The sequence below is a fragment of the Thalassophryne amazonica genome, chromosome 1, assembly GCF_902500255.1.
Source record: "Thalassophryne amazonica chromosome 1, fThaAma1.1, whole genome shotgun sequence".
NCBI lineage: Eukaryota > Metazoa > Chordata > Actinopteri > Batrachoidiformes > Batrachoididae > Thalassophryne > Thalassophryne amazonica.
The window spans coordinates 144,097,669-144,112,460 of NC_047103.1; the positions used below are offsets into that span (position 1 = coordinate 144,097,669).

General features: G+C 41.4%; 1 long non-coding RNA gene across 1 annotated transcript; it reads right to left on the reverse strand.

The window, feature by feature from the left end:
- Window positions 1-728: 728 nt before the first annotated feature.
- LOC117520522 lies at window positions 729-14,352 on the reverse strand. The gene is made up of 3 exons (XR_004563672.1): window positions 14,170-14,352; window positions 11,322-11,324; window positions 729-742 (listed from the first exon to the last, which is right to left on the reverse strand). It is a non-coding gene; the product is annotated as an uncharacterized LOC117520522 (long non-coding RNA).
- Between the last annotated feature and the right edge of the window lie 440 nt (window positions 14,353-14,792).

The window sequence follows — 14,792 nt, forward strand, 5'->3', positions numbered from 1 at the left end:
GTGGGAATATTCAACACTTGGACTGTCTTTCTCTATTTGGCTCGCTAATTAGTCTTCTCTAAAGGAACGCTTGCAACAACCCTGCTTTCGTTACAGTGTTTCCGCAAAGAAAGTGAGAGTGGTGCAAGTTAAAAGATCGCCCAAGGACCGGAATGTAGTTTTAGGCTTGGAGATATTTCTTCTGCAAAAATGTTCAAACAGTTCTGTAATGCACTTTAAAATATGAAAAGTTCTAATTTAAAGTGAATTACATTTCCTACAAACAAATAATAAAAATTAAATGATCTGAACTTATCATTTCTGCAAGGTGCCAAAAACACAAAGCGGTGTTACACGAAATGATCTGGCTAGCCATTATCTGATTAGATGAGGTGTGGACATTTACAAGGCCTGCTTAAGGGAATACACACATGGGTGGTTCATACTGAATTAAATTTGTAGATGCTGCCACAGTGTATCTCCTACTTAAGCAATGGTGTTGCCCTGTGGCATTTATTCCAAAGCAAAGAACAATATTGTGCAGAAAGGTCACGAAAGGATGTACAAACCATTATAACTAATTTAAGTACAGTTTTGGTGTTTGTGTGGGCTGACTTGGTAATTAGGATCTCACTTTCAACTTAGTGTCATTTACCTTTGCAGAGTTTAACATTTTTTGTACAAAGACTGTACATGTAATTGCATGAATTATCACTTGGAGACATTTTTCATCATTACACAGTCTGCGTAGTGGTTAAATCAGCTAAAGGCCAAACTCAAACTAATTTCATTGAAGTACCAATTCCAAAATGAAGGTCAGATCAAGTGCAGGAGTATGTGCAGATGGCATCCACCACACCAGGAACCCACATCAGGCTTTGGATAGCAACCACCCAGGTAAACAAGCACTCTCTCCATACTTTGTGAAAGTAACCATCTATCTACCACAGCTAGGCCAAACGTGGGAGCCCTCTTGGCCATTTCCATTTACTTGGGTCCTCAACATGAAAGCACATGTGTGCTGGGTCATACGCAGATAAGTGTAACAGTTGGCCAAAATATTGTGGCAGATGCATGTAATACTCTTCATTGGAGTGTCTCAAAGTAAACACTCATTTGACAAAGTCTGTCCAGTGGTTCTCAACGATGGTCCAAAGAGACTGCATACCAAAGGCATCCAGTCGTCACCTTAGGTCACTGGTTACCAACCAAGTCTCATACAGTAAGACAAGAAGCATCAGTACCCAAAATACATGGAGCTTTTTTCTTCTGCATAGGTATTAGCATCACCAAACACCTCTGTCCAAGACCCTGATGAATCTAAGCCATTCCCTGGCATCTCCCAACAACTTCAAGAGACCAAGCAGCAGAGGTGGGAGTAAGTCACTCTCAAGTCATGAATCGGCAAGTCCCAAGTCAAGTCTGAAGTCATAATGACCATCAATTGTTTGCAAATGGTAAAGACTGCATTTATACAGTACTTTTCCATCTGCATCAGATGCTCAAAGCACTTTACAATAATGGCTCACATTCACCCAGATGTCAGGGTGTTGCCATACAAGGCGCTCACTGCACACCGGGGGCAACTAGGGGATTAAGGACCTTGCCCAAGGCAAGGTGATTTTCCGGTCAGGCTGGGATTTGAACCAAGGATCCTCTGGTCTCAAGCCCAGTGCTTAACCACTAGACCATCACCTCCCCTGCTGACTAGAGACTTGACTTGGGACTTGCAGATTGATGACTTGAAAATGACTTGACAGTGACTTACTCCCACCTCTGCCAAGCAGACACCCCTCTTTCATCTGACTGCAGCAGATCAGTGGCTCATTTTGAGAAGTGGGGATGGATGGTTGTCTGCAAGGGTGGTTGTCATCCTGTTGGTGGATGCAGCAACACTTGTTGTTTGGTTTGGTGTATGCTCTCGACCCTGATCAGAAACTTCTGTTTAGAGCTGCCATTGTTATGATTCTGGGTGGGGCCAGGAACAGAGTCAGATGTTTAGCCCAAAAATGCAGAGCAGTGATGAGAAGGGCGATTTCCAAAAATGGCAAAGTTTACTTTACACAGCTGAATAGGATCACAAAAAAACTAGTGAAGGAAAAAACAAAAATACAACTTCTACCCACTCTGGGGGAAAGGGATCCAGAGCGTGGGAAGACAAGGAAAAACCAAGACAGTTAGCCTTCAGGGAGTACAAAAACCAGAACTGATTACTTACTACAGGTGTAGCAGTGGAGAACACAGAGCCTCAAAAAGAAAGAGCAAAAACCATCTATAACGGAATGTAGAATGAACACTGAATTACACTGAGCAAGCTATTAACCACACTGAGCAGACAAAGGCAAAACAGCTACAATGGAACAACAAGGGACATGAACACAGGTGAGACATAAATACAGATCCACTAATGAGACAATGGATTGCAGGTGGGAACCTAATGGAGAGGATGTGATGTCAACAGGTGAACACAAGAGGGCAATGGAGAATAAAACGTGACATGGACATGGAGGGCACACCCAAAGTGACACAACTCAGACACATGGGGCAGCAGAGAACGGAACCTAAGACAAAAAGTGACACAGAACATAATAAACATATGATAAGGGGAAGACCTCCACGGTGCAAAGACAGAGGATGGTGCCAAGACTGGGGGGGAGGGAGGGCAGACGCGACTGGAGGGTACAGTGAGAAAGAGAAGACAGATATGACCAGGAAATGTAACATGGACCAAAAGGCGGGACTTAATCATGACAGACAGACCACAGCACGGCCGCAGCTAGGGGTAGCCCCGCCAATGAGCGTGTGCAGGGAATAGACACAGGTGGACAACACTGCAGACATACAGAAACGGGAACCAGGACCCCGAGCTTGGACCAGAGAGACACCCACACACACACACACACACACCCGAGACCAGACGTGTTAACATACACACTCCACACACTATAACAGAGAACTTGGACACAGAAGACACAGAGAACTAATCCACTGACCACTCTCAATACACATACTGACTACAGGAAGACAAGACAGATGAAGAAAGACAGAGAACTTGGACAGAGACCACTTGGAAAACAAGACAGACCACCGAGAGACCCAAGACACAGAGAACCCAAAAACAACCCATTAGGTGTATTTAAAATACACCTCAATATGTCAATAGCCATTGATGTTATGAAACAGTTTCTCTTCTCAAATTACTTATCAATTTTCTTTGATCAAACTGAGCATTATTTTCCTCAAACTGACTGTGGGCAATCATTTTTTAATACTGGAAATGCCCATGTTGACCATTGATGTCAATGAAATGGCATCTCTTTGTATTTCAATAACCTGTGAGGCTAGAGAGCAGAATGTTGGCTTTAAATTACTCAGAACCTGCAAACATTTCTTAAACCCTAGAAGAAATACATATTTGCATTTTGTACATTGAATATTTTAACACCAACAGATGCTGGAGCGCAAATTATGCATTTAACTTTCCCAAGGACACCAACAATGACTGTAATTTTACCGTTGACCTTAAGAAAAGATCTCTCCTTTGACAGATCGGGGATTTAAGGTGTTTGTTTCCTGAGGCATATTTCTTCTACTTCTGGTATTGTAATGCAGATTGTAAGGATTTTTTAAAAGATATGGAATAATTAACCAACAAAATAAAGACAATACAAGTCAAAAATTCTACCTGGTGGGCTACATGTATCAACCCTGACAAATATAACTTGGTTTCCTTTAACATTGCGCAAAGGCAAAGATCACTGACTGGTGTTCTAATGCGTGTCTGCACGACAAGCTAAAAGTACTACAACAATACCTTTGAGAATGTTAAAGCAAATATCATTTTTCCTCCTAATCCAGATGCAATTTTTTTTTTTACATTGAATAGTAGGAACCACTGCACTGCCAGAAGTGACACATAAGTCAAGGTTAATTAGACTCCGAGAAGCTACTTGACTCCAGTGTCAAATAGTTTTGCATTTTTCTGCAGTTTCTTTCACACAAGAGTATTTGATTCAAAGTGTGCTGTTGCTTGTCACTGTTCAGAGGAGAAAAATGTACAAAAGAGTATGCTATAAAGGCTCTCACTGTGCATGGATGTTTATTTTTGAAATATTAATTGTCGAGGTTGTAATGAAGCACTATAAACTGCTGCAAGATGCTTTCATGTGGAAATCACAATGAGACATATCAAGGTGAAAACCGTCTCCAGAAAGTATCACATCTGATCAAAGCCTCACTCACTCTCACTTTCTGACAATTTTGACAGAGAACAGGTCCATACTAGATGTCCAGCAATGAGAACACACTCCTGTTACTGATTCAAGGCTCAGCTACAGAGACACGCTGTTCTTCGAAACATCTTTCCCTCTGTGTCTCACCCTGCCAGCTGTCACAGATACACGAAGTATGATGTCCGAGCAGATTTAACCCATGTGAGGGTTATTTTTTCAACATAGGACTCTTTGAGGATCACAGACTTTTTCCAACAGTGCTATATGCTTTGATCCCCTTGACGCGGATGCTTTCATCATGATGGCAAGAGTCTTCAATGGAAGACACGATGCCATATTTATTTCCAGTCTTTTTTCTTGTGTGTGTGTGTGTGTGTGTGTCTGTGTGTAAAGCTATGGGAGACTGATGTTACCACATGAGGAGAGTGCAGTGGGTGGCAGGTGTCCCAGAACCCCTTTGATTGTGTTAAAGTTATCAAATTCCCAAAAAAGGCAGTTAGCATTTTCATATTGTTGTGGTGGCTGGGCATGAAAAATTAAAATGTACATGTCCAAATCAGAAAAAGTTGATATGGTATGGAAAATGATAAAAGAAAACAAATAAAAGCAAAAAACAAAACAAAACAAAACAACAACAAAAAAACAAACAAACTGATTTTTACATTTACTTTGAGTTGTACTTCATTGCATATATTATGACCCCACCATATCTCATGTTTTGTGTTGTCATCATATATCCTTTCCTGCATTTAAGGTCTGCAACATATTAAAAAAAAAAAAAAAAAAAAACATTGGGACACCAAAGCAGTTATCCCCTTGAAATGTTGCTATCCCTTGCTACTGCTATTAACAAAGACAACATATTGGCATTGAGGATACCACATAATGAAGCATATCAAGTGTTAGGTTGTCCCATTCCTCCTGAAAACCTGTCTTAAGGTATCCAACAGCAAGGGATCATTTTAATTCCAATTTGTCCACATTGTTTATTGGGAACAGGTCAGGAATACAGGCAGGGCCGTCCTGTACTCATACTGTCTTCTTCCAGAGTCATGCCTGTTATCCAGGTTGGGACCAATGTGGACATCCCAGTGTGTACAGAATGCAATGTTGTATTGTCCTGTTGAATAAAAGCAAGGACATCCATGGAAAAGATGTCATCTTTAATGTCACATATCTTGCTTGCAAATCTGAAGGTATTTGTCTGCATTTATGCATCCATCATAGACGTATAAAATAGCTTTCCAAAAGCCATTTACACAACTGCATGCAATGACAGATAAGGGCTTTGGGACTTGTTCCTGATAACAGCGTGGATGGTCCTTTTCATTTTGGGTTCAAATAGATGGTTCATTTCATTGAAAAACATCCGGAAAAGTAATTCATTTGAAAACAATACTCATTTCCATTGTGTAATATAACTACCCAGGTGCCTCTCAGCACAATGAAGTAGTTAGCACTGTCGGCTGAGAGCAAGAAGGTTGTGGGATTGCATCCCACCTGTGTGGAGTTTGCATGTTCTCTGCAGGTGCTCCTGCTTCCTGCCACTTCCAGAACACATGCTGGATAGGGGGAGGTGGTGATCCTAAATTGACTGTAGGTGTGTGTGGATGTGTGAATGTGTTTGTTTGTGTATATATGGGCCTGCAACACACTGGCATCCTGTCCAAGATGTAACCTGCCTCATGTCCTTTGAATCCTGGGATAGGTTCCAGCCCTATGACCCTTGAATGGAGTAAGCAGCTATAGAAAATGAATGAATGAATGCATTTGTTGACAAACAGGAGCTCCTCCAAACACCTTTGCCAGAGAGGTTGACCCAAGGTGGTTGTTTTCATGAATGTAACAAACTGTGGTAACAGAACATGATTTCAGACTTAACTTGATACCTTCTGCAATTATTTATTCATTAGACATTGTCTATACCTTCTAACCTTTTTTTCTGATTAGAATTTGTAGTCTCACAAGCATACTTGCACCCACCTGTGTTCTCATTGGCCTCACACCAGGTCACACCTGGTAGCATGCAGTGGTGCAATGTACTGCTGCATTCACCACACTATGGAATGACTTTGAATCCTGGATGTTAACTGTCCAAGCAACACTGAGGTACCTACATGCTGGATCATATACAACCCCAATTCCAATATAGTTGGGACGTTGTGTAAAATGTAAATAAAAACAGAATACAATGATTTGCAAATCCTCTTCAACCTACAGTATATTCAGTTGAATACACCACAAAGACAAGATATTTAATGTTCAAACTGATAAACTTTATTGTTTTTGTGCAAATATTTGCTCATTTTGAAATGGATGCCTGCAAGATGTTTCAAAAAAGCTGGGACAGCGGTATGTTTACCTCTGTGTTACATCACCTTTCCTTCTAACAACACACAATAAGCGATTGGGAACTGAGGACAATAATTGTTGAAGCTTTGTAAGTGGAATCTTTCCCATTCTTTCTTGATGTATGACTTCAGTTGTTCAGCAGTCTAGGGTCTCCGTTGTTGTATTTTGCGCTTCATAATGCGCCACACATTTTCAGTGGGCGACAGGTCTGGACTGCAGGCAGGCCAGTCTAGTACTTGCACTCTTTTACTACGAAGCCACACTGTTGCCACAGCACACTTTTCCACTTTGTATCTGGCCATTTCAAATGAGCTCAGGCCCAGAGAAGGCAGTGGTGTTTCTGGATGTTGTTGATGTGTGGCTTTCGCTTTTTATGGTAGAGTTTTAACTTGCACTTGCAGATGTAGTGACGAACTGTGTTAACTGACAATGGTTTTCTGAAGTGTTCCTGAGCCCACGCGGTAAGATCCTTTACACAGTGATGTCGGTGTTTAATGCAGTATGCCTGAGGGATCGAAGGTCACGGGCATTCAATGTTGGTTTTTGGCCTTGCCACTTACGTGCAGAAAGTTCTCCAGATTCTCTGAATCTTCTGATTATATTTTGGACTGTACACAGTAAACTCACCGGTGTAAAACTGACACTGACAGTGTTAAATTAACACTGCCAGTGTACATATGGTCCTGCGATGGCCAGAGTGGGACCATATGTATGTTCACTGTCAGTAGATGATGGAATCCCTAAATTCCTTGCAATTGAATGTTGACAGTGTTCATCCTGCCTTCGTAAATATTTGACACAGATTAGATTCAGTCAAGTTCAAAATGCAAAAAGGCCACCCTTGTCATCATGAGCATGGTGTGATTTGTCCAGGCATCTGGAGAGGTGGCATCTACCAAAGAAAAAAAAGTTTCATATCGCAACTTCTGCATGCAGAATGCAACTCTTTCACAGTAGATTCCACCTGCATTAACAACATGACCCTATTGTCCGTCACTTAATGTACATGGTCAATGGTCTTCACTGTGGTTGCTGTCATAATCTTCAGGCCTCTTTATTCCTCTCAGATATTCACCTACCCAGTTGTGCACTATAAATGAAAGTGGAATGCCATTGCCTGATGTAGCAGCTCTAGCAGCATAAATGTCCTGGGGACACAAACATGCATCTTTAATTCTACTGCAACACTGTCTTTATTTCTCATTTCAATGTACGAGGGCTGTCAATAAAGTATAGGTCCTTTTTATTTTTTTCAAAAACTATATGGATTTCATTCATATGTTTTTACGTCAGACATGCTTGAACCCTCGTGCGCATGCGTGAGTTTTTCCATGCCTATCGGTGATGTCATTCGCCTGTGAGCACTCCTTGTGGGAGGAGTCGTCCAGCCCCTCGTCGGAATTCCTTTGTCTGAGAAGTTGCTGAGAGACTGGCGCTTTGTTTGATCAAAATTTTTTCTAAACCTGTGAGACACATCAAAGTGGATACGGTTCGAAAAATTAAGCTGGTTTTCGGTGAAAATTTTAACGGCTGATGAGAGATTTTGAGGTGAGACTGTCACTTTAAGGACTTCCCACGGTGCGAGACGTCACGCAGCGCTCTCAGGCGCCATTGTTAGCCTGTTTCAAGCTGAAAACCTCCACATTTCAGGCTCTATTGATCCAGGACGTCGTGAGAGAACAGAGAAGTTTCAGAAGAAGTCGGTTTCAGCATTTTATCCGGATATTCCATTGTTAAAGGAGATTTTTTTTAATGAAAGACGTGCGGACGGGTCCGCACGTCGGGACGCAGCCGGCGCGGTGCGGCGGCACAGGAAAAACACCTCCGTGTTGATAACCATTTGTAAAATCCAGGCGGCTTTTGATGGCTTTCAGTGGAGTGAGTATATGAGAAATTGTTTAACAGCTGGACATGTTCCAACTTGTCCTTAAGGCTTCCAACAGAGGTGTTTTTCCTGTGGCGGAGCGTCGCGGCGGCTGCGAGCCGACGCTGCGATCCGCCCGCATGTCTTTCATTAAAAAAATCTCCTTTAACAGTGGAATATCCGGATAAAATGCTGAAACCGACTTCTTCTGAAACTTCTCTGTTCTCTCACGACGTCCTGGATCAATAGAGCCTGAAATGTGGAGGTTTTCAGCTTGAAACAGGCTGACGACGGCGCCTGAGAGCGCTGCACGACGTCTCGCTCCGTGGGAAGTCCTTAAAGCGACAGTATCACCTCAAAATCTCTCATCAGCCGTTAAAGTTTTCACCGAAAACCAGCTTAATTTAAAATTTTGATCAAACAAAGCGCCAGTCTCTCAGCAACTTCTCAGACAAAGGAATTCCGACGAGGGGCTGGACAACTCCTCCCACAAGGAGTGCTCACAGGCGAATGACGTCACCGACAGGCGTGGAAAAACTCACGCATGCGCACGAGGGTTCAAGCATGTCTGACGTAAAAACATATGAATGAAATCCATATAGTTTTTGAAAAAAATAAAAAGGACCTATACTTTATTGACAGACCTCGTATACCCACCCCACCAAATTCAATATCTTGTATGAATACAGCCATACATAGAAACAAACAACATAATTACTTCTCCAGACAATTAAAAGCATACTGTCCTCAGTTGTTTCAAAGAAGGTGATGCAGTCTATATTCACAGTTAATGAAAGGATACTGTTTAAAATAGAAAGAATATCATATAGGGACCGACTGTCTCATGAATGTGTCAATATTACAAAGCTATTTTGTTTTTTATTTCAATAATGTTTTCAATTTACTGAAGATGTAATAATAACTAACAGTGGTGTCAACAGCAAAGTTTCAAGGTATTCTTTGGGCTCTCTGCAAAAGGGAACTGGGGGGCTGACATACATTCCGTCTCCAAGATCGCATCATTACCTGACCTCGTAGCAACTAATCTACACCATCATGGTCTTCAACCTTTTTTTTTTTTTTTTACTTTTTACTGGTGTGCATATAAACATTCTCATCTTGCTTGTGTTTTCTTTTAGGAGATGGCTAGAAGTATGAGAGTTGTATCTGAAGTGGAACTGGATACAGGTATGAGACAATTCTACACTGCTGTGCTCTGACACTGATGAGCTGTTACAGAACCCAGTAGTATTAACAATATATGAACAATGTATTGCTGTACAACTATGACAAACCCAGCAGTGCCATGCATCAATTATTGTAATGGTGATTTTACTTTCTGTGGCTATACTTATGGAATTTCCACCATGCCACGTGTGACTTTGGCCAAAATTCAAAACCTTAATCCATGTTCCGCAAAAGATCAACATTTTTACTTTTTTTTGTTTTTGTGAAATCTCTAATAAACTACCTATACTGTAACTGTAACACTGTTCAATTCAATGTATTTCACTTATACAGCTCGAAATCACAACAAAGCTGTCTCAACGCGCGTCACACAAGTAAGGTGTTACATTACCAACCCCTAGAACATCCTCTCATGATATTGAGGACGAAACCTCAAGCAGACCAGACTTAAAGGGGTAACCCACTGCTTAGGCCATTCTAATAAAAAGCATTTACAATATATTTCTGTGTAGGCTCTCAGTTGTCCAGGTGGTTTCCATAGTAGAGAAGCTTGAATCTTCGACTGGACTGGGTTGCTTAACACGAGGACGTTTCGCTTCAAATCGCAGAAGGAGGAAGCTGAGGAAGCTTCTGCGATTTGAAGCGAAACGTCCTCGTCAAGCAACCCAGTCCAGTCGAAGATTCAAGCTTCTCTACTATTTACAATATAGAACGCAGCACAGCAATAATTGATGAGAGTCCATGCAGATGTCCGGCTCACTGTCAGGAGGGGATCTCTTGGACTGGCTAATCGCTACATGGTTCTTTTGGGTTCTGGCAAAGCCCTTCAGAGTGCTGGATCACTACTGCATGGAAATGGCTTGTACTGGTAGCCACGACCACTTGGCATACGATTCCCATAAATGTACCTCTTGCAAGACCCCTGGAGGACATGTTAAAGTCCCATGAAAAAAAAAAAAAAGAAAGAAAAAGTGTTAAGTTTTGTTGTCATATTTGATTGTGTAAAATTCCATTTGTGGAACATTTGTACCAATATGCAACAGAGACAAGAACAGGGAGATATTATATAAAACATTCAAACTATGTCAGAGTCTGACAGATAGTACGCTCCAAGGCGACTGTAATTTAATAAGCAGCTCTCTCTGGTCCATGCACACCCACCAATGATGTTCCTTTGAGCAAATCTCTTAGCTGCTAAACGCTCCAACAGGGCTGATTGGCGGCAGTCATCCAGAAGCGGGAGGCCACCGCTGCTGCTGCTGCACAGCTTCCAGCAGTGTATGTGTCTGACGGTAGAAATGTGAAGCATCTCACTGACAAGATGAGCACCCGTGCTCAGCATATCGTCTGTGTAGACATAAAATGCTGAAAGGAAAATTCTTTCCCATCTTAAGCATAGCTAAATCTGCTGAATTCCAAATGAGAAACAACAGCAACCACTAAAAAAAAAAGAAACCCATAAAGTACTTAAAATATTAAATTCAGTGTTGCCAGCTTCATCACTAAATTTAGTGACTATTCAGAGCCATCCAGTGACTTTTTTTAAAAATGATGAGCAAACATTTTAGTGACTTTTCCTAGTGTTATTGGAGACTTTTGGAGACTGATGTGAAAACACATATTTCTTCTCAATAAGCAGACCACATGCCTCCTCCACTCGCAGAGAAAAGGAGGCAGACAACCAGAAGTGAGTTATTCCATTTCACTGGCTGAGAGCTCTTTCCACTGAGAACTGAGCACTGGTTCCTACCCCTGTCTTTGCAACTGTGCATATTTTTTTTTTTCGCCACATAAAATTCTATTCATAAATTGTTTTTAGTCTGAGTTAATCCCCCCCCACCCCCACCCACCCACACACACACACACACACACACACACACACACACACGGCATGCAAAATTAAAATAAAACAGCAAATTAATCTGCCTGTGTCATGTCAGAGGTCAAAGTTCTGGCCAGAGTTTTCATTGTCGAAAACAAAATCTACAGCACCACACACATAGTGCGTCAACCCTAGTTTCCAACTCCACAAAATTTTACCTTGGAAAAAAAAGAATTCAACATCAAAGTCTTGTCAGAATAGGTGTTGTGAAAGTGTAGGAACACGGACCCACAACAGGGGGCGCAATGAATGGACAATGGAGGAAGTAAAAAACAAGATTTACTACTGAAACAAGCACGAGTAGTATAACAAACACAATGTTTAGGGTCGAATCCGCTGGTGTCGTGTGGGCAGGCTCGAAGATAGGAGACGTCCGTCTCAGTCGAACTGGAACCACCCAGATCTCCACTGCCACCGAACCCTGGAAATACTGGAACCGCCAAGTCCCGAATTCCCAGGTGGCCACTGCCTCCGCTCGTCGGATCCGGTACTGCTGGCAGGAGAGAGCAAGAACACACAGGAGTGGATGAACGCACCCAGTACAGAGAGGGGAGAAGCCGCCTCCACCTCTTGGCAAAGTTCAGCAGGAAGGTGAGTACTTATCCAAAGAAGGAGGGTCTCAGTAGTCACCAGTCCTGAAAGGTTTAACAAGTTTGTCAATCACAGAATATGCTGCAGAGAATGTTACCTTGGTCTTAGGCGATATCTCGGCACTGAGGTGGAGACGCCGTCCTCCTGATATACCTCGGTGCTGAGTAGAAACAGCTGTGTTTGGTGATGGGTGACAGCTGTCACCCAGATTACTCCCATGATGCGGTAGCGCCCTCTGGTGCCTGGAGCCCGCACTCCAGGCAGGGCGCCCTCTGGTGGTGGTGGGCCAGCAGTACCTCCTCTTCAGCGGCCCACACAACAATAGGCTTTTCATAAGCAAAATTAGATGTGATCAACTGTCAGGATTATGTACTCATTCATGTACTAGAATTGAAGGTTTTTTTGTGGCGCTGTCATTTTTTTGAAAACTTTTTCAGTTTCTGAAATCGTTTTCTGTTCATTTTCACAGAATATTGGTTATCTCTTCTATGCATAATTTGTCATTGCTTTTTGACAATTGGTGTCTGACTGATAACAACTGGAAGAAAGACAAAGGGGCATAAAATTGGAACCTCTATCCAATTTTTGTGGTGTAGGTAAATCCATAGCAGAAAAATAAATGAGAGTGATTGAGATATAATGCAAAATGTACACCAAAAGGGCTTTTGAATACAAAATCTGGATCAGATCCAGATCAAACTTTGACAAGCAATAGTGAGTGCCACTCTACATCTCATGTTCAAATATGTGAGTGATTGGGGCATGTTTGATTAAGATATCATGTAAAATATACATTAAATGGGGTTTTCAATGTAAACTTTAAATGGCCACAAAATCTGTAATCTGGATCTTATGGAGTTAAAATTGTCTCATTAATATTTGTAAATGCACGCAGGGTGATCTACAAATAATCATTTATTTGCAAATGTGTTCAGATATCCACAAATGCAAATTTCATATTTGTAACTTGTAAATTGGTCTTTGCAAATAATGTTGTATTTGCAAATATAAAACTTAATTTGTAAAAAAAAAAAAAAAAAAAAAAAAAATTACATTTGTAAATTGGTCTTTGCAAATAATGTTGTATTTGCAAATATAAAACTTAATTTGTAAAAAAAAAAATACATTTGTAAAACTGGAAATAGTATTTGTGAATTGAGTTTCAGCATTTGTGGATCGCTTTCCTCTGCGACATAATTTTGAGACATTCTTTTCGCGAACATGAAATTTGCATTTGTGGATATCTGAACACATTTGCAAATCAATGATTATTTGTAGATCACCCTGTGTGCATTTACAAATATTAATGAGACAATTTTAACTCCATAGGATCTGAGCCAGATCAAACTTTGTCAGTCAATAAAGGATATCATCCTACATAACGGCCTCAAATACGAAAGAAATTTGATCTTCTTGACATAGTTACATGTTTTTGCAAATCCGTTCAAAATTACAGGGATATTTCCAATTTTCCAAGATTTTCATGACTTGGACCTTTGCCCTATGACCTTGAAAATTTAATCAGTTCTTGCCAATCAGGATATGCATCTTCGGGGAAAATTTAATAACCATATGTGACAAATCGTGGGCTTAAGGCTGTTCACAAACAAATAGACCAACAAACAAACAGGGGTGATAACATATCCTCTGCGAAACTTTGTTGGCGAAGGTGAAAAGAAACTACTCCCAGGTAATCTGCTAGAGTCTCTTTTGGTTCACTTTTGTTTGTTCCAAGCCCAAGAATAAACAGAAAAAAGTTAATTTGTAGTTCTAAACATATTTAGAGGTTTTTTTTTTACTCATGTTTTGTCCCTTCCAAAATGTGATGCCCCCTGACACTTGCATGACTTTGATTCACGCACTTGCACACCCTGTGTCGTGCAGGAGAGCAAACTCATCGTTAACGCGTGTAGACTGAATGTAAGAGGGGCGCCAGTGCATGCAATTGCGCAAAGAGAATTATGAAATGTTCAAAAAATCTTTCATGCATAAATGTTGTGCAACATTGTGTGATCTACTCGCCAACACTACGTGCAGCTCGTCAAGTCAATTAAAGAAGAAGTGAACAGTTGCGTCAGCACACTGTATTAGAGTGCAGCTCGCCTCAAGGATTATAACGAGATGTTAAATCTATCATAAACATAATTTTACAGCTGCATACAAGAAGGAAAGAACATGCAACTGTTTTACCAAGCCATGACAATGTAAACATGACAATTACCTTTTTGGACAGCTCCAAATGCTTTCTCCACGTTATTCAGCGTGCACAAGTACAGCTGCAGCTGGAGCGGTCATCTGTGATTCAGGAAGCGATTAGAACCATTTCAACAGCCAACTCACAGAGAAAATGATTAATCTGCTATGAAATAATTATTTTACAGATGCTGCGTCCAGGAAAAAAGGTACCTTGCCCTCTTCAGGTCGGTGGAGTGTCCTTGCCTCAAGTGGAGGAGTTTAAGTATCTCAGGGTCTTGCTCACGAGCGAGGGACGTGTGGAGCATGAGATCGACAGACCAATCGGTGCAGCGTCTGCAGTGATGCGGTCGCTGTATCGGACCATCGTGGTGAAGAGAGAGCTGAGTAGGGGGGCAAAGCTCTTGATTTACCGATCGATCTACTTTCCGACCCTCACCTATGGTCATGAGATTTGGCTCATGACTGAAAGAACGAGATCGCGAGTACAAGCGGCCGAGATGAGTTTCCC